General features: G+C 46.9%; 1 protein-coding gene across 1 annotated transcript in view; it reads right to left on the bottom strand.

Annotated features, from left to right (window-relative positions):
• XKR6 (XK related 6) overlaps positions 1 to 23,195 on the bottom strand; it is a 245,583-nt gene that overhangs the window by 37,642 nt on the left and 184,746 nt on the right. The window lies entirely within an intron of this gene.

The raw sequence follows: 23,195 nt of genomic DNA, 5'->3' as shown, positions 1-23,195 counted from the left end.
CTGCCGGAAGACACACAGATCCACCGAGTTAGACAGGAGGTTTGGTTGAAAACATCATCTGCTCACTAAATTACTGCATCTGGGGCAGGCTCAGTAGCCCAAGGGTTCAACTCACGTCAGGTTGTCCTTACAGTCTAGAGGAGAGAAATACAGAAATATCAGTGCGGGGATTGGAAACGATGCTGCATTCAGGGGTTCTCTGACACAGCACATGATGCTTTACCTTCATCAGCTGTTGGTTCTGCCACCCCACCCCAGCTCTGCTCATCTTACAGGCAACAACCTCTGTCCTCATCCCGATTAGATCCACATTTGAGAATCTGAGATCCAGATTCCATCTAAACGCTGCAACCCAAGTACAAAGGTTACTTTCTGTAGCAAGGGGTCTACCTTGGAGTGCACCATCGCAAGAGCAGGACATCTATATTCCTTGTAGCTGCATGGATATTTTTTATTCTAAAATACAAGCAACATTCACACTGACTTGCACTCGATTCTGCCCTAACCGGGAATCCCCATTTGCTTTTGCCTTTGGGAAAAACAGACAGTTGTTTTTTTGTCACCCCGTGGTCCCATGCAGATGAATACATAAATACAGGGAACATCAACGCTCATCAATACCCTCCAAATGGTCCCAAAACAAAGAATCTGATAGCTCCAGCATCTCCCCTGCTCTGTTTCCAGGATGGACTGAAGACCTGCAGGGCATCTCCAGCCTTGTGTCCTGCATGGACCACAGATCCAAGCTGAAGTCACGTCTCCAGCCATGTCCCATTCTACTGCTGATGGGACCTGGGATCTGGTCCATCCCCTTCCCACATCTGGGACAGCTCGGGGAGCCTTTACCAGCTCTGCTCAGTGCACCCAGACCCTGCGGCACTGCTCCCATTAGTGGGGGCATTGCCTGCCTTGGGGTCACCCTTGGTTCCTAACTCATCCCCCTGTGCCCTGGCATGGGGCAAGCACCCCATGATATTCCCAAGGGGCCTGATCTTATTCCCCATCACAACCAACACTCAAACTATTTATTTGCTCCGATGATAAAACAGTGCCCCATCACACTCCAGGAACTTTATGGTACTGTTCATTATGGCAAAAAATCTGAACAAATTGAGCAAAGTATAATAAAAAGTATAACTAAAATAGAAGTACAATAAAAAATTTGAATTGAGCAAAGTATAATAATAAAAAATAATTGATAGATTCCTAGGAAAAGAAAAGGCCACTGGCATCTCATTCCTCTGCTCCCACTGCTGCTCACTGGACAAATGCTCTGCAGGTCAGGGAACAGACGATGGACTAAGATCCATTTCTGGGAAGCTCAGTAATTTGGTAGCTAAACTTTGATTTGGTCTTTGCCAAAGATTCACTGGGAGCATCGCCTATAAAAATCTAAAGGAAAAATCCAAATGGTTTCAAGGAAAACAAACAATATCAAATGCCCCTCCATCTCTGATGTGGAACATAATCGTTTGCTGCAGCTGCTCAGGGTTAAAAAGCTAAAATATCTGAAAATCCTAGATTTCTTCTCCTTTATTTTCATATTTTTCTCTGCCCACAAGGACCTGGCTCCCATGGTGATGGAAGGAAGATCCACCGGCTCTTCAGACCACACACTACAGACTTTATCTTCTTTTTGAGGAGCCAACCCAACAGTGCCGTGCATTAGATTTACCCCTTCCAGCTGTGTCTGGAGGGCAACTGATGGAGAAGGTGGCCAGGAAGGATGACAGACCTCCATCTCTGCCTCTTACCAAAATTCTCCCAGCCTGCAGGTCCACCATCAGCTCTCAAGACTCTCTCTGAATACCTTGGCTTTGGACTCACATGTTCATTGGCGTTTCAAACTGAATTTTTTAAAGAAACAAACCACAAAGCAGTAAGATCAGTGTCCTTATCACAGCGAAAGTTTAGTCCGTGTTTTCAAGAAACACAATTTTCCCCAAGTTCTAAGTCCTCAATAAGAAACACTTGCATATAGAACTTGGGGACTCTAACAGATGGAAACTTCGAAAGTGAATAGACTAAGCCCCAAATAGATATAAATGAGTTTTATTTTTAACCTACATTTTTGGTAGACATAATTGACAGTTTTGGAAAGCTGAGCAGTGCTGCACAATTCTTAAGCTAAGCTATGCTATTTGTATACGTGCTGCTTGTTGAAGTATTTTCTAGCTATTCAGTTTAAAAACTTTGCGTGCTTATAAAATAAAAAAAAATCATGTATTGTCTTATTTTAGTGCTGTTATCCTAGAAACTTTTGTGGCATTAGATGTACCTGTGTACTGAAACTTAAGCACGCCAACCCACAAGGAGATAGATGTGTCACACTGGCTTGAAAATGTTTCTGTTGGGTTCATTTATTCTATAATAGAGAGAGGAATAAAACACACCAGAAACAAAACCCCAGTATACACATAAAGGCTTTTCCCGCTGTAATGTTTTTGGTACAGAAACCTACACTAATCACAATCTCTGCTGTAAATTAGACAGAGTGTGTGTTGAGTCACTCACAGTGCATGGTACCATGCCTGCTGATAGTCATCTGAACATCTCCTCGAGTCAACAGAGAGAGGCAGACACCCCCAGAAAGTGATTCACCCTGTCCTAAGATCCATGTGTGGGACAAGGGGAGGTTGACTCACGCTCCCAAAGTGTCTGACTCCATCCCTTGACAGGAGCGCGGGGACTTGGAACACCAGCAGTCAGGTGGGATGAGTCCTACCCTTACAAAACAGTTTGTTGCCTCCTCATCTGCACTGAGATCTGAAGTATCTCTAGACATTTCGACATATTCCTACTGTTGTTTAAAAATTCATGGCTGTGGTGAATGCGAATGTTGGCGTTCTGGTAACGAACGGGATCTGGACCTGGGTGTCAAGGGTTGCGATCGGTGGGTGGACATCAACAGGAATGATATAAAGGCCTCTCAAGTACTTCTTACTGTGTTGCCACAGAAATTATTCCCTGGGTATATTATACAGACTTAAATGACAAGAATGCCTTGGCTTTTGTGATCTTGACCATGAGTTTCTCATTCCCATCTTTCCCTGTTACTTCTGCCCTATGATATATTCACACAATGTTCTCACAGACCGTGGGATAAACTGCTCCTTTCTTTTCCACTTCTCCAGGTCTTCTTTCTAAGCAACTATAGAGATTTCTCCAATTATAACTAGAACAAAAAAAGTCCTGGTAAGTCATATCACATGGGAAATATTTTTTTTAATTTTGATTTTTGACTTTTTCACATGGTGACTGACGCACCTTCGTCAAGCACGAGTGGGTTTCAACTCCCTTCCAAGGTTTGTTTATCAAAGGCTGGTTTAAAACTGAAGTCACTTCAAAAAACCCACTCCCACTCCTCCCACTCTGTGCTGAGTCTTGGGAATGGAAAACACCCTCCATGCACGGCCACATTCCTGTGGGCATCCTTAAACCAGGAGGACACCAGCTACCACGGGGCTGGAAGGTGATGGGATCTGTGGGATCTGTATCCCACATGCCCATAACAAGCCAGACTGGCATAGACTGGGGTTACCTCCTAACTCCCTGCACCGGGCTGTACGACAGCCCTTGAACTCCTCCTGTCACCTGCTAGGAAGCAATGAGTGACTCATGGGCCATAGTCACCACCATTGAGGAATCAAACCCATGTGTCTTGAATGACACATCGCAAGAATTCGTCCCCCAGATGCCTTTAGTAATGTGCCCTGAAGTCCTTACGATGAGACATCTCCTAACCTACGTGCAGCGTGGTGAAGTAGAGCTTTACAACATCCCCATTTGATAGAAGAAGTGCTAAGATCTGAAGGATTTATCCAAGGTCTCATACAAAATCCATTCTAAAGCAGGGAACAGATCTCTTTCACATCACAGTGCATCTTGCATTTCACACAGGATTCAGCTCCTACTGTAGGGACTCACCTTGGGGTGTCCATGGGTAAGTGATATCACTTAGTGGAGAATTAAGGCATAGTGCAACCATCAAAGATGGGAATCCAGCAACATTTGAGATGCTCTAGGATGTTCCAGACCTCCACGTGGAGCTGGAAGATGTGACAAACTTGCACATGGAAAACAAGAACATTTTTGAACAGGGAGCTGGGGTGAGGCAGGGTACTCAGGGCATCCCAAGTGACACCTGGCAAGAGTTAATCCAATTGTCTCCTGAGCCATTATAACTACTAGAGCCAGAGCTGTGTGAAGATTGCTGTTTAGACCCTGTGGCTCCATTGCCAAGGTCTCCACTGAACACCAAGTGAGCTTGGACACCTCTATTGTGTGGAGACACATCCATCAAAGACACCTTTGTTTAGGTGTCTGAATCTGGAGATGAACTCACCCATCATCTTGAACTGCTTTGATGCTGACTTCTTGCCCTGGTAATTTTGCCCTTCTCAGAGGGACCTAATGAACAGCCCTCGGTGGTATAATAAATACATGTGGCATGGAGACAAAGCAACAGTAAAGCATAGAATCATAGATTCACAGAATAGTTTGGGTTGAAGGGACCTTCAAAGCTCCCCCAGTGCCACCCCTGCCATGAGCAGGGACATCTTCACCAGCTCAGGTTGCTCAGAGCCCCGTCCAGCCTGGCCTGGGATGTCTCCAGGGATGGTTCATCCACCACCTCTCTGGGCAGTGAATGGTGAAGAGAAATGAGAAAGCAGGGATAATTAAAGCAGCTATATAAAAGGCTAAACTTTCTGAGAAGAGTGTTGGGCCCAGGAATAGAGTCTCTGAGAAGGGGAAAGAAGAACCATTGCTTGCGATCATGACAACACGAGTGGACTTGTGTATAACGCAGGTAGCGATCGGATACCAGAGGAGAGGACATGAACCATTCTGAGTCCAAGGGAAGGTCCTGGAGCCTTGCAGAAGCTCGCAGGGGCAGGTTGAATTTCAGCCTGTTTCAGTTGTCGTCCTCTGGTTTCTACTGATGGCCCAGGAAAAGAAAAGGCCGCCGCAGAAATACAATGAAGGTCTTTGAAAAATCCAGAGCCACAAGAGAGAATCAAAGCAATGACTCCCTTTAAATTGCTGCAGCTCTTTTTAGAGCCCATATATGTGCAGGAATAAAAACAGTGGATGGAAAGCCATCCCAGTCTATCCAGCCTATTCATGCTATGCAATTACACATGGGTTTACATCCAGTCTAATAAAGTCTGTAGACAAATCACAAGCACACACACACAAATGCTTAAAATGAACAATATATCAATTTTTCCCTTACTTGCTGTGTTGTTCAGCTGAGGAGAGAGGTTTTTCACTAGGGATATGTACACTTTTCATCATAAAACCAGCTGCGGGTTATCGGCTGTGAAGTAATTTGAATGCACTCGCTGTAGCATATTCCCCAAGTATTTACTGTGGTGCCTGTCCCTTTAAAGCTGAAAATGATGCTGGAAATGGTGCTCTATTTCTTTTTGACATTAATTCTCCTGAAGACTCTACTAAAACAAAATGGGAAGGTACCAAAATTTCTCCCGGTTGAGCTGGACAAAAGAATATTCAGTGAGACAAGAAACCCTCCATCAACCCCTGTGAGAAGGCAGCGCTCGCTTAATGCCAAGTGTCACGTCTCAGTCCCTCCCCACCACCCCCTGGCTGCTTAGGTCCCTGTGCTGTGAACCCTGTTATGATATTTTCCCCGTTTGGGTGGCACATTCCTCCCTGAAGCTCACTGTGAACTGAGGAACAGGTTTTCATTTTGATACACACAGAGCGAAAACGCATTTATATACAAGAGAGAGCGAGCCAGATTGTGCTTTTGTAACAACATTGCCTGAATGTTGCTCCTCCTTTCTTTTTAAGCTGTCTTTATTTATTTGCACCAGAGTAAAAGGGATCAGAATCAGACCCCAGGTCTGATTTTTATTTGTTCCTGATGGAGTTTGATGCTTGATCTCTTTTTTATATTTTTTCCTTTCAGATGAGGGAATGACTTTTGTCTTCTTTCCTTCATTTTCCCTCTTTGTTCCTCACTTTGAACATGGGAAAATATGGATCATTACCAGTGTATAAATAATAAAGGACTGCGCAGACCTTTTCACCATTCATTTTCCTCACAGGATTTCAGGACAGTTCCTTAACCAGTTTCTCCAGTGTGCCACCAGTCCATTATATCACAGAGAATCCCAGGCTGGTTGGGTTGAAGGGACCTCTGGGGATCCCCCAGTCCAACCCAGCTGCTCACGCAGGGTCACCAGAGCAGATCACACAGGTGGGTCCAGGCGGGTTTGAATGTCTCAGAGAAGGAGACTCCACACCCGCTCTGGGCAGCCTGGGCCAGGCTCTGGCACCTCCCAGCAAAGAAGTTTCTGCTCATGTTCACATGGAGCCTCCTGTGTTTCAGTCTGCGCCCGTTGCCCCTCACCCTGGCGTTGGGCACCACTGAACAGAGTCTGGTCCATTCTCTGACACCCACCCTGAGATATTTATAAACATTGATGAGATCCCCTCTCAACCTTTGCTTTTCCAGGATGAGCACTATTCCACCTACGGTGAACATCACTTGTAAGCCTGACCCAGGAATGTCCTCCTCACATCTATGAAGCACCTCTGTACTCTACTTGGAGCTGGAGTGACCAGGGATGAAAAAACAGAGCCTGACAGTGAAAAGGCGTTACACCAGTGTCCTCTCCTTCATTCTTTTCTCATGGAAAAAGCTTTTGGTAGCATTAGGAAACGGGTGAGTTTCAAATCCTCGGCATCTTCTCCCTTGCTAGGAGATCTTCTGAGACCTTCCTCCATGGAGCATCACAGCCCTGTTCTCCCCAGGACCTGATGCCCACAGGACACAGCATCGCCAGTCATAAGAAATAGAAACCTGCTGGTGACAGTCTGGGAAAAGCAGGAAGCAAAGGTAAGTAACTCAGATCAGGGACCAATCTCCACATAGGTCTGGACAATGAGAAGATCTTCTACCACTGAATCCCACTGGGACTTCTTGACACGACACTGCATTGAGTTTCTATATGGCATAGTCCATGTTCAAGCTAGCACAAGGAGGGCTCTTCCATATTAGACTGGAGGAACATCCATGTTCCCAAAACTTTTATTGTGAAAGTGTGGAAATCCACAGCAAGGCAACTTCAGAACAGCTTGCTTTCCCACCCCTTGCTAGTTGAAGGATGGCTCATGTCCTGAAATATGAATGCTTCCTAAAACCTTTTCTTTTGTCACAATTAAGATGCCCTCACTGACCCCAGAAACATTGGATCTCTTTTTAGTTCGCCTCCAGCCTTAGCACTGCCTTGAGGAACCAAGGTCCGCAGGTGCATTACGAGTTGTGTTTCAAAAGGACTTGGTTTTTCTCCCCTTTCATTCTGCTGCCTTTCAGTTCTCCCCAATGCCCCTTCTCCTCTGCTGCTAGAAGAGGTGACCGGCCACATTCGTCTGATCTGTGCTCTCATTATCTCGGCTGCTTCTGTCATGTCTCCTCCTATTCATCTCCTCTGTGAACTTGGGAGCTGCCAAACTGGCTCAGGCCCTGAGGCCGTTCGGTCTTGTATCTTCTCCTGGATGCAAGCCAGCGACTGATGCTTCTCCGGGAGGCACAAGCACCCCAGGCCAAGCAGAAATGGGATAATCTGCCCTCTTGTTTTGGATTGTCCTTGAATACCCTCAGTCAAGTGTCAAATCTCCTGTTGAAAATGTTGGCTATCACCCACTACATAAGGACTGGCAAGACTTCCCCATATTTCATAACACTCTCAATGAAGATCTTCCTTCCATCACATGCCTCAGTGTTTATCCCGCCCAAGGAGAGCTGTCGGAAACATGAGTTGCCCCCTGGAAACACCTCTCTGTCTCTTCATTGACTCCACCTGGAGTGTGGATGATCACACGGAGATGAGAAAACAAGCAGAAGTGAGTAGATGAAAATTACCCCACATAACAGTGGTCTGGCATCCGCTTAATGCCCACAAGAGCTCATAGGAGATCCCTAAGTCCCAGCAAGGTGAGGAGAACAGAAAGGAGGATGGGGAAACTTGTTCCTGGCTCTGAGATAAGCAGAGTAGCCAGACCAAACATACATGGGCAAACTCGAGTTAGATGACACTACGATTTGATACCACTGAAGGTCAAGCAGGCAAAACAACCCCCCAGCACCCTCCTGGTGAAAGAAGAGTGCTGTGACCAGTCAGAGGACTTATTCAAGTTGCATTTCCATGAGCAGCCAGACAGAGTTATCATCATCCTCAAGACAGTGATAGCAGACAGACAAAAAGAAGAAAAGCCCTTTCTATCTCAATGGAAACAAAGCTGATCTCAACAAGCCATAGGTACTCAGTCCTCATGGGCATGTAAGTCCACTATTTGCTTTCTATAATTGGAAACTGGCCTCGTGCCTTTCCTAGGATGCTGACCGCAGGTACCTCAGTTTTTGCCTATTTATGTAAGCAAAAAAGCTGCTGACATCCGTTCCATAGCTGAACATTCCTGGCAGCACTCAGCTGAAATCTCAGTTCTAGTACATACGCACAGGTCTTCAAACAAACCTCATCTCCCTTAGCTAATCGGGATCTTTGATCTTGTATAGTGGCTTAACACCAGATAACGGTTCATACGAAAAACCCAAACCAAACCAAAGCCCAAAAAACCCCAAACAAAACCAGAGAGGAGAAGGGCACATGGGAACCCAAGCCTTGAGAGAACCTGAGTCACTGTGGTGACATCTAAACTAGAAAACCAGAAACAGAGCCAGGACTGTTCATTGACCCTGAGCCCAGCTGGAATAATCTGCCGTGTTCATAATATTAAACTTTCTCTGACTCTGAAACAGAGTAGTTGTATACAATTTACCTTTGGGAATAGTCCCTGACCTACGTGAAGTCCTTTTTCTATGCCTGGGAAGGCTTTGGGAAGGTTCTACCTGGCCAAAACTGCAACAGGTTCCATGTTAACAGAACCACTGGAGTACCAGTGCTTGGGCTCTGGCACCATTTGCATTACAGGTATAGGCATAACCTGTGCACAGTCCTCTGCCTATCACAAACATAGTCATGTAATCCGCTTCATCACTTCAAAAATAATGGAGAAGACCTGTGGTTCAGTTCCTCTCATACTACCACATTTTCCAGGATGGGCTTTTTGGAAGAGTAAATCAGTCCAAACAGCTCTGGTAAGTCCAAGCATGGTCTCTAAAGCTTAGGTAAGGTATAATACAGACTTGTAGACAGAATTATGCCAGTGAAATTTTATTTTTTCAGTATAGGTTAATCCTTCTAGGACCCTGGTCTCAGCTATGCTCTCCAAGCTATGTCTTGGGAAAACGCCAGTGTGACTCTATTGCAATAGCTAGATGGGCAAACCCTGCCTTATGGAGAAAAGCCTTCTTCTGAGGTTCACCCATCTCCCAGAGTCCCTGATGGGAGTCTAATGGTGGAGTTAAAGGAAATTAACTACAAAATCATACTTTTCAAGAGGAGCAATGCATGACAGGTGTCTAAGACCACTTGGGAATCTGGAATGAGTTTGCTGAATAGTTTCAGTTCTAAAGAAGTGAAGCGGAGACGACAGGAGAGGAGAGGAGAGGAGAGGAGAGGAGAGGAGAGGAGAGGAGAGGAGAGGAGAGGAGAGGAGAGGAGAGGAGAGGAGAGGAGAGGAGAGGAGAGGAGAGGAGAGGAGAGGAGAGGAGAGGAGAGGAGAGGGGAGGGGAGGGGAGATGTGACATTATTACGACATTATTTATGACATGGAGCTGTTTATTTTGAAATCACTCCTCCATTTTGAATCTTCCCCTATAATGTCAAGAAAATATAAAGAAAAGAATTCACTGTCTCCCTCTGACCAAAAACAAACAGTTCCACTTCACTGGATGCTATTTGGGAGGTGTCTATATAGAAAAGTTCTTTGTGATTTTTGGCCAGTAAACCAGAAATCTCATTAATCTTGCTGACGGTGTCCTTGATGCTGGTGTGGGGCTACATGTGATGGTGTTTCCAACTAGAACAGCTGCTGTTATCACTCAAATTGAGGGTTGCATAGCCTGGTAACCCACACGCCCTGCAGTGAGGACTCGGGCTATCTTACAAAAGTGCCAGTATGCCAGTATCTCTCCAGGATCTTCCCACCATACCCTGGTGCATCCTCCAAAGGGCGCACTGAATCTCATGTGGACAGGGCTGCACTGATGTTCATAGAGATGCTCATCGGTAGCAATGATGTGCATCTCTGTCTTCTAATGCCACGGGAATAAGAGATGATCTGATCTGAGCCTGGACTAAATCTGTCCAGGTACCAATCACCTGGGAAAAAAATAATCTGCAGTGGAAATGTTCTGGGAGAGCAGCGGCCAGGGTTTCCTGGGCACAGTTTGGGTTGTTTGGAAATAGAGTATGAGAACTCTTATACGTGTCTATTTTTGCCAAAGGCTGTTACGAATTGCCAGTCTATTCAGAGCGAGGTACCCTCTGCACAGTCATCACTGTAATTATGAAGACTTCAGTTAAATTCCTGTTAATCCGAATGTCTTTAACTTGCCATCCCAGAATCACACTGAAAAAGAACCCCATCCGAATTCCCGAAAGTGAATGGCCACAGACAAGAGGATTTGAAGCTACTTGAGAGACCCCAAGAGATTTGACTTTAAATACTCCACCAGAATGTCCCAACAACACCCCCAGCAAGGACAGTATTTAAATCTATGCATGCAGAGCAAAATCCCTCTTTGTAAGCAATGTTACAGGGCAGTAGAGTCTATCACAGAAACCTGGTTTAACCCAAAAGGAGCACAGCCAGCAGAGAAGGGTACAAATCATTCCTATAGACTTCCATTGCTTTTTCTTGGTGGACTTTCTGGTTCTTCTTGCGCTCACTTGCTTCTGACCTCTGTTCAGAAGTCAGATTAGCCTAAGCCTTGTATCTGTATGGCCATCACCGTGGCCTAGAGGCATCCAAATCTTACCAGGCACCTGAGAGGGGAAAAACGTCAACCTATGCTACCTTTATAGTAAATACAGAGAGATAAGCACCACCTTTAGCATGGATCTGCCACAGATCTTTAGAGAATAAAGACACCCAAGTATGACTGTGCTGCTCTTGTAGCCTCCTGCTTAGATACGCAGTGTTGTGTGGTTGTTCATTGCTGACATCCAGGTCTTTTCCCTCTACTTCTTAAAATAGTCTTACCCAGAGTAACAGGAGAAAAAAGCCCAAGCATGTGGTTACTTTAACTGGGAAAAATAGGATAGCAAAATCCAAGAGGAGTTACTTTTGGAGGAAAAATCATATTGCACATTCAACAGCTGGATCTTTGTGAAGGACACTTTAGACACAACTTTTAGCGGCCAATTCTTTGCTCAGATTCTTGAGTATGTTGAATATCTTCACAGACTCCAGTTGAGTCACTCCCAATTTATACTGTGCAAAGATCAGAATGAACCTCCTATACTGAGATTTTTCAGACCTAATGATGTTTGAATTCCACAACTAGGAACCTTTAGAAGAGAAACACACCTTATCATACTACTATAATGCATTGAAATGGGGAAAAAAACCCTTTGCTAAGGAAAACAATACATAGCTTGATTCAGAAAAAAATCTTTCCCCACTCATTTCTGTGTTCTGGATAGGGATAGTTTGCGTGAAACAACATGGCAAACGCAAACAATATACTTGCATTTTAACTGTACATTTTATATTTGTTACAAAATCTTTATCCTGGCATTCTTTTTAAATTCAGATTAGAACCAGGGCCCTTGAGAAGAATCTATATCTGCCTAGCACAAGTTGAAAGGATGTTGTAATCTTGTAGGTAGGACTAAAACACACTGAAAAATAGGGGAGCACACCAGCACTGGAAAGAAAAGCCCTACTGTCTGCTTCTGAACACATCCATGAGCATCTCTTTTCCCCACCACAGGTCTGGGGCAGCTTTTGAACCTGGGACCTAGAGACTGGGAACCAAGCAAAGCCTCATTCTGTTGACTGCTACATCCATGTCATTATTCTGTCTCGGCCTCCAAAACAGGGTGGCCCAATCCAGATTGCTTGTTGGGAATCATCCTTGGACCGTGCTAACACCAGAGCCAAGCCTGGAAATTGTTTGGGTTGGTTCTAGCTGCTCTGGGCTAAAAATGTGCCAAAGACTGTGATGACAACCGAACCACTGAGATCTGGTGGCTGTGCTCATGTTCTGATGTGTTTCAGTTTATTAGGACAGACGAAACCCAACAGACTCGTCACCAGATTGAGGAAGCAACATCTTCTGCCAGGGCTTAGTGAAGGAACGTCCTGCTATAAATACAGCTCCCACAGCCAGTTCCTTGGACACGAGGCAACATCACGGTATCACAGTATGTTTGGGATTGGAAGGGACCTCAAAAGATCATCTAGTCCAATCCCCCTGCTGGAGCAGGAACGCCTAGGTGAGGTCGCACAGGAATGTGTCCAGGCGGGTTTGAATGTCTCCAGGGAAGGAGACTCCACAGCCTCCCTGGGCAGCCTGGACCAGGCTCTGACACCCTCACTGAGAAGAAGTTCTTTCTCAAATTTAAGTGGAACCTCTTGTGTTCCACCTTGATCCCATTACCTCTTGTCCTATCATTGTTTGCCACTGAGAAGAGCCTGGCTCCATCCTCGTGGCACTCACCCTTTATATATTTATAAACACTAATAAGGTCACCCCTCAGTCTCCTCTTCTCCAAACTAAAGAGCCCCAGCTCCCTCAGCCTTTCCTCATAAGGGAGATGCTCCACTCCCTTAATCATCTTTGTTGCCCTACGCTGGACCCTCTCCAGCAGTTCCCTGTCCTTCTTGAACTGAGGGACCCAGAACTGGACACAAGATTCCAGATGGGGTCTCACCAGGGCAGAGTAGAGGGGAAGGAGGACCTCTCTTGATCTACTGACCACGCCCCTTGTAATACACCCGAGGATGCCACTGGCCTTCCTGGCCACAAGGGCCCAGTGCTGGCTCATGCTCATCCTGTTGTCCACCAGGACCCCCAGGTCCCTTTCCCCTACACTGCTCTCTAATATGTAATTTCCCAACCTATACTGGAACCTGGGGTTGTTCCTGCCCAGATGCAGGACTTTACACTTTCCCTTGTTACATTTCATCAGGTGATGTTTTAAACAGTCTGTGACAGTATGAAACATGGATCCTGCCAACCACCTCGGGTCAATGGTTTGACCTGGACACAGAAAGATTATAGGCCATGAGAGAAATAACTCCACCCCAGTTCTGGAAATGCTTTTGACCTGATGGGGAAGAGGAAGGAAACTCAACTTGGTTCATACTCACTGGCCAAGGTAAAGGATCTTCATTCGGTGTGTTTAGCAGAGATGTGACAGCAGTGAACACACTTTGCTAACCTTATGGTTTGTAAATCTTTGTTATTGTGTCAGGGGCCATTGGTGGAATTGTCTCAGAGTAATTGAAGCTGAGAGGACTGGTCTTCTGAAAGATGGAGACTGGTCTACCCCTTCTACAGAGGGGTGGCATCATTAGAGTGAGTCTGGTAGAGCATTTCTGTGAGGGGGGTGACAAAGTGACAAAAATGGATGTGGTGCAGCTGGTGCTGCCTTGCAGTGGGGAAGTAGAAGGCACCAGGGACATTGATTTCCAAAGAAAACAGCAGGAACCTGTTTCTTCCTCTGCTTCCCATGCTTTGTACGCTCTGCAAATATCTAAGTGATGTGTAGCAGGCCAGAACTCAATGACACCCCAGTGTCCACCCATTAAGTCACACTCATGTTGGCTTGTGTCTCCTGGGTCCTTTTGTCTTCTCAGAAGCTCATGTGTGTACAAGATGGAGTTGGGACTGCTTCTTCAACACATTAATGAACATCATCTTCCCCAAGGACAAGCTGAGATCGAACCAGGAATCTGTTCTCCTACTCCAAATGTCTCTTTGCACCTTGGGGTGTATCAGATATGGGTTCCTGTGACAGGGAAATGGCTGTGCCTGGTGGATGTCCCCCATCAGTGATCATCCGTGTGCAGATGTGAGTGTACTGAGGGCACTGAGAGCATGAGGTTGGTCAAATGCCACTTAGGACAAAAGTCATTTCAGGAGATTTCTACTGACTCAGTAAATCTGCTGCACTCCCAGACGGAGGACTGTCACTCCAAGCTAATCATACAAAACTACTAATAGTTTCTGATACAAGAAAGTCCTTTCCTCCAACAGTCAGCGATTTTGAGCCAGTTGCATCAACCTGGACTGCTCCATCTACATCAAGGGAAGAAGTACAGAAAAGTCCTTACCCAGCATCTTCTCCATTTCTTCTGTCCACTTCAGTGTCTCTGTGCTCTGTTTACCCAGAGTTAGCAAGCTCTCCTAGATGCCTGATGTTAACCCCAGAGCTACACACTAGAGTAACCTGAAGACAAAAAGAGTTGAATTTCCATGTGTTTTGCTAAGCTATTGCACAGCAGCGTGCAGCCACCTCCTCCTCTGCTCTCATCACCAGTCTGACGTGAGAGGTTGTGAGAGTCGGTCTGAAGATGGAGCAGTATTTGCCTGACCATTGCCATCAAGAACTTAGAGAACTGAAGACGAGACTGAAAGAACCTATGGACAATGACTTGGAGATAGGCCCGAGGAGAAGCATTGCGTTGAACTGTTTCTCCGATTCGCGGAGGCTCCTGCTCACAATGGCTGTTGTGTGGACTTTGCCTGCTTCTCCAGCCAAACCAGCCCCCGCCTCCTGATGGCTATTGTTATGAGGGTCTCTTTGACCCAGGGACAAGAGCTGCCATCCAGAAGATGTGTCCTCACCTGCAGCCTCAGTCACACGTGTCCCACATCTGCTCCCCCAAACAATGGCCAATGACAAGGAGCATGCCCAGAAGCTCACCAAGGGTCCTGAGCTCACCCAATGGACCAGAGAAAGACCCCTGAATGCTGGACATGCAAGCATTGGCAAAAGAAAGCGTGGATCTTTGGAGCCTGCGCAGTACGAGCCTGGGTTGCGAAATCAAGGTGGAGACTGGGCTGAAACAATGGGAGCAAGGGGGGGTGAAGAAGCATAAAAGATGAGACCAGAATGGACACCGCTGAAGATCTTCCCACCAGAGGATCCCGAACCACGATGGAGGACCGGCAGGATTCTATGGGACCAGAGACCAGAGGGAGCTTCTGGAACTGGACTGGTGATAAACGCGACCTCATTTCTCATCTTTACCTTTACTTTTCCCCGTTTCTTTTCCCTTTTCTCTTTCTTACTCTCTCTCTCTATCGCATGCCGTTTTATGGGCAAATTAATAAAGTAACACTGCTTGATTGAATTATAACCCCTTGGCATTTTGGTCGCCTTAAGTTTTCACTCTGAGATCAAGGTAAAAGAACCATCACGAGTCCATCGCCGACCGGACCGTGACAGAGGTGTGTCTCCAAAAAGTCTGCAGCATAAAAACCACCTGAAAAAAAGCACCTTAATTTCCTGCCTGGGATCTGCTTGGCATGAACTTGCTCCCCAGGAGCCTGCAGTGTGGAGATGTTCTCCAAGACCTTAGGCTACTCAAACCTCTTTCTCTGTGCCTCAGTTTCCCAGCTGGCCTGCAACTCCTCAGAACAGCATGGGCTGATGCTTGTGTAGTGCTCTGATGATGTAACCCCCTCCAAACGATTACCACAGCCTTACAAAAAGCCTAAAATTGGCAGCACTGGCTACCTGCCAGTGCTGTCCCGTGAATGGTGACTCATCTTTATTGGCTGTGCCATGTCATATGTGTGACGGTGGCACGTGGTACGGAACAGAAGGTTTTTTTATCAGCACCCCAAAATAACAAGAGCTACGGCAAGGTGGTGGATGGAGAAGCTGCAGGTGGGGATGGGCTAAGGGATGACATCTCTCTCTGGGTTTGCTCCAAAGCCTATTGGAGTTTAGAAAGCTGTCACTGGTTTCAAAGGCTGCTGGGCCCAGTCCTTCCCCACCGCGCTGGGACAATATGGTTGATGAGCGGGCAAGCTTTCCCCGTGCCGCTCGGTGCCAGCGTGCCTCGGGCTTGGCCTGCTCTCAGCACGCCAGGGCAAGACGACCTCGGTTGCCACTGCCAACTGTGGAGATGGCTTTTTGACGCTGCTGGGAACTGGCCGGGGATCAGCGACTCGCTTCAAGCAGGGCACCAAATTGCTATCTGTCATCTGGCTTTGGTGAGAAGGAGGGGACGGCAGGAACAGAGCCATATGCCCCAGTCTGGCAAAGGGCTTGAGTCATATGAGTGGACTCTGGGAGAGCTGCTTATGCGTCTGGAGCTCTCTGGGCATTTTGTGAGATGTCTCCTCGGTCTGCTGATGGACATTTAAAGGGAAACTGTTGTTGAATCAGGACAGACTTTTAACACAGGTTACGCCGGTTCCTCTCTGCCAAGCCCCTTCAGCAAGCACACAACTGGTGAGGTCCCTTGCCCACATGGCAATGAGCAACTGTTGTTCTGCTCATGCAGAAAGGAAAAGTAGGCACCGATCTCTTCTCTCTGCTGACCAACCATAGAGCCCAAGGGAATGTCAGGAAGATGTGCCAGGGGAGGTTCAGGTTGGACATGAGGAAAAGGTTCTTCACCCAGAGGTGCTGGACACTGAACAGGCTCCCAGGGAGGTGTCACAGCCCCAACCTGACAGTGTTCAAGAAGAGACTGGACAACGTCCTCAGACACACAGGGTGAACTGTGGGGTGTCCTGTGCAGGGACAGGAGTTGGACTCCATGATCCTTGTGGGTCCCTTCCAACTCAGGACATTCTATGATTGATTCTATGCTTTTATGCCTCTTCTTGTCACAGGGAACCAGGGCTGGATGATAGGTGTTTCCCGTTTATTTTATTCCCCAAGGAATGTCACAAGACAGAATGAGAATACATCTTAAACCCCATGGGCAACATTTTAGCATCTTTTTTCCTTATGATCTGTCTCACAGCCCAAACCAAAGCCCAGAATGTGACTCTGGTAGACCTTTTACCCATCGCATCTCCTGTTACTGACAACTCTATGAGGCGAAGACTTTTTTAGACATACATTGCAGTTATCTTGCTGTATGTAAGGAAAAATACACTGGTCAAAAAAGGGAGGAGGAATTCTACTGCTGGAGGAAAAGGACGTCGCTTAGGCCTGCATCAGTGTCTCAACCAAACAGAGGGTGTAGATGACATGTTGGTCTTTTTTGTGCCAAACCCTCTGGACTCTGACGCCTGTGTAGAAAGGGTGAACCATGTCTTATTTAGAATGGGTAACTCTGGTTATGGGACTCTGCACAAACCGGGACAATTTTTTGTCACAGATATTTGAATCTGGGGTTTTGGATTCATGTTTCAGCATTGTTGGAATGTCTATTTTTAATTACACCCAAACTGAAAGAAATCTGTGGAAAACAGGCAGCAGCACCCCACAACAAGCACTTTCCCCTTACACACATATTTACATCCAACATGGCATTTCCCACCCATAGTCCTCTGTGGTTGCATCTCTACTAAGAACCGAGTATTTGCAGGGATTGTTCTCCAGCCCTGGGGCCAGCACGCACACCCGGGCACCATCCACACCCCATCAAACTGGATATTAGGAAAAAATCCTTCATGGAAAGGGTTGTCAGGCATTGGAACAGGCTGCCCAAGGAAGTGATGGAGTCACCATCCCTGGAGGGGTTTAAAAGGTGCATAGACGAGGTTCTCAGCGATGTGGTTTAGTGCTAGAGTTAGGTTATGGTTGGACTCGATGACCTTGAGGGTTTCTTCCAACTGAAGTGATTCTATGATTCTATGATCTCTTGCCATTCAAAGGTGGCCACATCCAACAGCCTCTTGGGAATGGTCCTTGGTTTGTGTTTACTCCTGAGGAGTCCTTGGGGATTGTTTGGCTCAGAGTTAGCTGGTCCAAGCCAAAACCATGTCAGGCCCATGCTAACAGGGTAACAGTGGTGACAATGGCTGCCCACAGGTGCCTCTTCCACTGCTGGGCTCTCTGATGGATGTACCTGCTCAGCTCAGGACAGCTTGAAGGATCTTGCACCAACTCCTAGTGCTCCTTCAAGGTTAGCAGTGTTACCTGCAGGATGAGCTTCCATATTTAATGAGTGTCTTCCACTTTCTGTGGAGACATGGGAGTTTTAGTCTCCTCAGTGACATTCAGCACAGTGTTGATCACTTCTGAAAAACACACCCTTGAGCTGAAGGCTCCCTTTCTAACCCGGTTGCCCCAGCTGAGAAGGTTACTTTGATCTTTAGTGCCTGAATGGAAAGGGGACTGAGTAAAAAGCAACCCATTCATTTGTTTGTCCTTTAGATATGGCCTTGTTTTTAGATCTCAAACCATTCCTCAACAAGTCATGGTGTCTTGGGACATTTCCCACCCTATGAATATATCTAACATGACATTTCAGACTGTATGTGGTTCGCAGCATATCCATTATTCACAACATATTACTGATTAACCATCAACCTGCCATCAGGAGAAAAAGATCTGAGAAATTTATCTCCACATTAGATTTAACTCGTTACCACCCACAGAGGAAACACCTTACTCAGATGAAGGATTGTTTAACTTGAGGTTGGTTCATCCCAAACCCATTCAACTCAACGGGGAATTCATTCTCTGGGCAGTGAGGACAATGGTTGACCCACCCCTGCTGCTCGTCCTCCCACAGCCCACAAAGACCCGTTAATTTTTCTAAACTAAATGACAGCGAAAAGCATCTTGCAAAAAAGGACTGGCCCTGATCATAAATGGCCTCTAGACATAGTAAAGAAAGAGTGAGGACATGATGAACCAAGTAAGACTTTGCTTTGGGACGGGCAACAAAATGGCTACATCATTTGCAAACTCCAAGATAACCCTTTAGCCCACGCACATCTCTAGCTGAGATGTCTAAAAACTCCTTTTAGTGCACAGCTTGTATCATTCTGCTTAAAAGAGAAAAACAGAAGCTAATATTGCTTTTTCTTATATATCCGAACAGCTTCAGACTACTTATTGCTGGTTGTAGAGAGTGCGGACACCTCGCAAAATCCCAGAGATTTCAACCAGGTTTATGCCGCAAAGGCTTACGCCACAAATCTCTTCCAGATTAATGGCAGGGTTATAGAGGAGATGGGCACAGCATTGGTGGATAGACAGTCCCTTTTATGGAAGGAAACCCCACGCTGAAAACTGCAGCCTCACGCAGACAAATTCCCAGCAAAAGCACTAAGTGAAGTCCTCGTGACATGAGTGGAAGGATGTTGGAGGTTCAGATAAATCTCACTAAGCAGCCACATGAAAAAAATTAAGTAAAAGGAAGCCTCTATAAGACGAGATTTATGCTTAAAAACTGGAATCCCTGTCATCTCGCTACCTGCGTAGGAGTTGGGTGTCTCTTCTAAGCTGGTTGTATGAGCACCTTTCCATTCAGTGAAGTGGAATAGTTGTCTCTGCAGGGGGAAGTGGGTTAAGGATGGTTTATTTTGCAAGAAGAGAGGTGGATTATCTGCTAGGAGTGATTATGAAATGAAGATCTGGGTTTCTGCTCTTTTTTGTTGCTGTTGTTTTTGTTTTAGTTAATATTATGTTTCCCGCTGGAAATATACCATGTTATTTAAATCAGGGAAGTGCTCTCTGGCCGATGCTCTCCAGGAATCTGAAAGTGATGGCCACCCTTTCATCCCATCCTCTCCAAAATCTCAGGGACAGTGACAGTGAGCAAGAGACAGAGTCCCATCACCTCCAGGTTGTTCAGCCTGGAGAAGAGAAGGCTCTGGGGAGATCTTATTGCAGCCTTTCTGCACTTACAAGGGCCCCATAGGAAACATGGGGACAGACTTTTGAGCAGGGCCTCTTGTGATAGGACAAGGGGTGATGGTTTTAAACTAAAGGAGAGGAGACAGGCCAGACATGAGGAAGAAATTGTTGCCCCTGAAGGTGGTGAGACCCTGTCCCAGGTTGCTCAGAGAGGTGGTGGATGAACCATCCCTGGAGACATCCCAGGCCAGGCTGGACGGGGCTCTGAGCAACCTGAGCTGCTGAAGATGTCCCTGCTCATGGCAGGGGTGGCACTGGGGGAGCTGGGAAGTTCCCTTCCAACCCAAACTGTTCTATGATTCTAAGGGGAGGTCTGAGTGCATGACCTGGCTTCTGTCTAAATTTCCTGGAGCATCTCATCTCACCTCCTTCAGCTGCTTTGGGTACAGGTTGATCCATGTTTTGGAGGCATCCTTCCTCCCTCAGCTTCTGTTGACTCTATTTCGGACCCAGACAGCTGTGGCTGGAGGAGATGAATCACTTGCTAAGGTCCTGCATACCAACACCAGCTTATTCCATATGCATATTCAGGAGCTGATGACGACCCATTTGTCCCAGCAGCCGAAGCACAAAGTCCTCCAGCTCAGGCTCTCAGCGTGCACCTTCCAGGTCAGATCTGCTCACCCAACAGAGTACACAGAGTTCTTAACTTCTTTTGTCTCCGTGCTATTTTCTGCTCTTCCCGAGTCTTCGTGTGACAGCAGTGAAGCTGGGATCTGCCTTGTGCCAGGGATATGTTGAAGGAACCAATCCTGACCTTTGTGAAATCTCAGAGGTGTTGTCCCAAGCTTTATTGACTTGACCTCAAATTCCATCCCCAGCACTTCTGCTGCTGTTGGTGTCACACCATGCAGGAGGTGCTAACTTCTGCGTGAGCAGGGGCCCATTAGTGACCCTGTTCTGTTCTTTGAGAGCTGAAGAAGCAATAAACACAGGTCTCATCCAACCCTTTCAAAGAGGTATCTCTCAAGTTGGAATGATTCTTGCAAAGCCTGGTGAAGCTTTTCTTTCTTCTGCCCACCCAATATATACAGAAAGCAGGAAATTAAGCGTTAGAATAGGGGTGGTCAGTAGGTCAGAGAGGTTCTCCTGCCCCTCTGCTCTGCCCTGGGGAGACCACACCTGGAATATTGTGTCCAGTTGTGGCCCCTCAGTTCCAGAAGGACAGGGAACTGCTGCAGAGAGTCCAGCGCAGCCACCAAGATGCTGAAGGGAGTGGAGCATCTCCCGTGTGAGGAAAGGCTGAGGGAGCTGGGGCTCTGGAGCTGGAGAAGAGGAGACTGAGGGGTGACCTTATTAATGTTTGAGTAAAGACCTCCAGTATATTCACTCTTCTCTCCTCAACAGCTGCCTTAACATGAGAACTAGGAGAATAAAAGCAAAACTTCCTGGTAGGCATTCAAGTAACTCCCTTTCTAAGGTTCCTTAAATAGGAGATGGAGACATTAGCTGACCTGTGTGGAGAAGACTGGAGTGTGGTTTGGCTTTCTGCACTGGGCTTGGCATTGCAGTTTTAAGAGGACTGGGGTTTGGAAGACTGATGTATGTCATATAAAATGGTAAACTGACCTTGTCCAAACACTATATGGATCAGTAAGAGACTGTGTAAACCCTATGGAAATAGCTGGAGTCTGGACATCTTAGGACGGGCTGTAATGGGGTTTATAAGCCCTGCTGTGGGCCGTTTTGCCAGCATGCATCCCTCAGTGATGAAGCCGAGCATGTCCCTGTTAAGAGGCAAAACTGGCCTCTTCCTGTGACAAAACACACTCACATACACACGGTGCACCAGCAGAGACTTGATTTGATTTTTAAACACACTGCCTTCCTAACAATATCCATCCTCCTTTGCTTTCTGACTGCTTTAAGGGAAATCTCTGATGCTGCCTCTCACAATGGTTCCCCTCAGCATTTAATTTCCTTTTACATAATTACGCACTGGCCGCGAGGAGGAGGAGGAGGAGGAAGACAGGAGCACTGAACCGAGCTCTAGGAAACCTTGCGCCTGAGCCAGGAACGATCTCCGCTGCTCGTATCCCGAGATGTGCAACCGCATCCCTGGCACAGGCAGTGGGGGAAGAGGGTGCACTGGGGACCCCCAGAGCTCGGCTGCTGGAGCGTGGCAGGCAAAGAGCCCTCCAGGGCTTGAGGAGGCAGGCGGGGACGTGCGTGGCCTCGGAAGAGAGAGCTCCTTGCCTTGGAAGAGAGCGCAGCTTGCTCGGTGTGGTGGAGGAACAGAGGAACTGCATAGCTGAAGAAGTGGAGGGGGGGAGGACTGGAAAATGATGCAGCTTGTTCGGTGGATTAGGCAGCCACGCCTGGAAGTGGTAAACTGAACGAGCTGCAGATTTGGAAGCCTAGAGGGATTATTCGCCCGCGTCGGCTGACTTGCAGCACAGCAGAGGCCGGCGAACTTCACCCAGTGCTTTCTGCAGTGAGTCCAGCCATCTGCAAGCCTCTTAGGTTATGATTTATACATTTTTTAGTAGGGTTAATAATGTTGGAAGCAGCAGGAAAAGGGTGCTGGCAAATGCGAGCAGTTCTAGGAGGAGTTGTAGAAAAGCGTGTTCATCATGTCAGCACTTTGGAGGCCTGGAGAGCTTGTAATGAGAGGTTTCAGAAAAACACTGCATAAAAAGGAGAAGGGAGGCCTCTATAAACAACTGTGACGGATGTGCTTAAAGAATGAAGGATGGGAGAGCAGTCCGACTTACTGATGCTCTAGATAGTGGTGACCGTGGTCTAGCCAGCTAAATCTAACCCCGAAGAGCTGCCTGGTTCCAATCCCAGCTCCAAGAAACTCTGCAGGTCTGCCAGAAATGGCGAGGCACAAACAGGCTGGGTTTGGGAAGCCGTGTGCCATCCTTGGTGCGTGTATTGAACAGGAGCTGAATAACCCAGAAGGTCATCAGCTGATACTGGTGTTGGTCCTTGGAAAGGACAATTGTCCCTTGAGCTGGTGACTGCTGGCAGCCAGGATTCCCATGGGCATGGGCTGGTAGAGCTGCTCACCCCAGGGCTGGGACAGGGACATCTGCCTGTTCACTGGGGTGGATGCCCCGTGCTCAGGACATTGCTTCACCAAAGGACATCAGAACTGGAAAACTCACATCTGTGGTTGCTTCCAAGCCTCTGCTCATCTGTTTACCTTTGCAATGCTACCTGCACTACAACATCTCTGTCCCTACACAATCCCCTCTGCTGCCTTCTTTTCTCTTTTCTTCTTGGACATAGTACCAATGACTAAACCTTAATCTCTAGGCACTCTTCAGAAAAGGTTCTACAGCATTTAGCTACTAAAAAAACCCCCTTACTTCACATCATCAGAGCATTGCACAGGCACTGAACTGCTTGCCCCCACAACACAAATTCAAATTTGGCCAATGATATCATCTTACTTATGTAAGGAGGGAAACTGAGGCAGGGAATGATTGTGTTTGCCCAGGGCCAGGCAGCAGACAAATGGTGACA

Source organism: Patagioenas fasciata, chromosome 3, assembly GCF_037038585.1.
Source record: "Patagioenas fasciata isolate bPatFas1 chromosome 3, bPatFas1.hap1, whole genome shotgun sequence".
Lineage (NCBI taxonomy): Eukaryota > Metazoa > Chordata > Aves > Columbiformes > Columbidae > Patagioenas > Patagioenas fasciata.
This window is presented reverse-complemented; position numbering and strand designations above follow the sequence as displayed.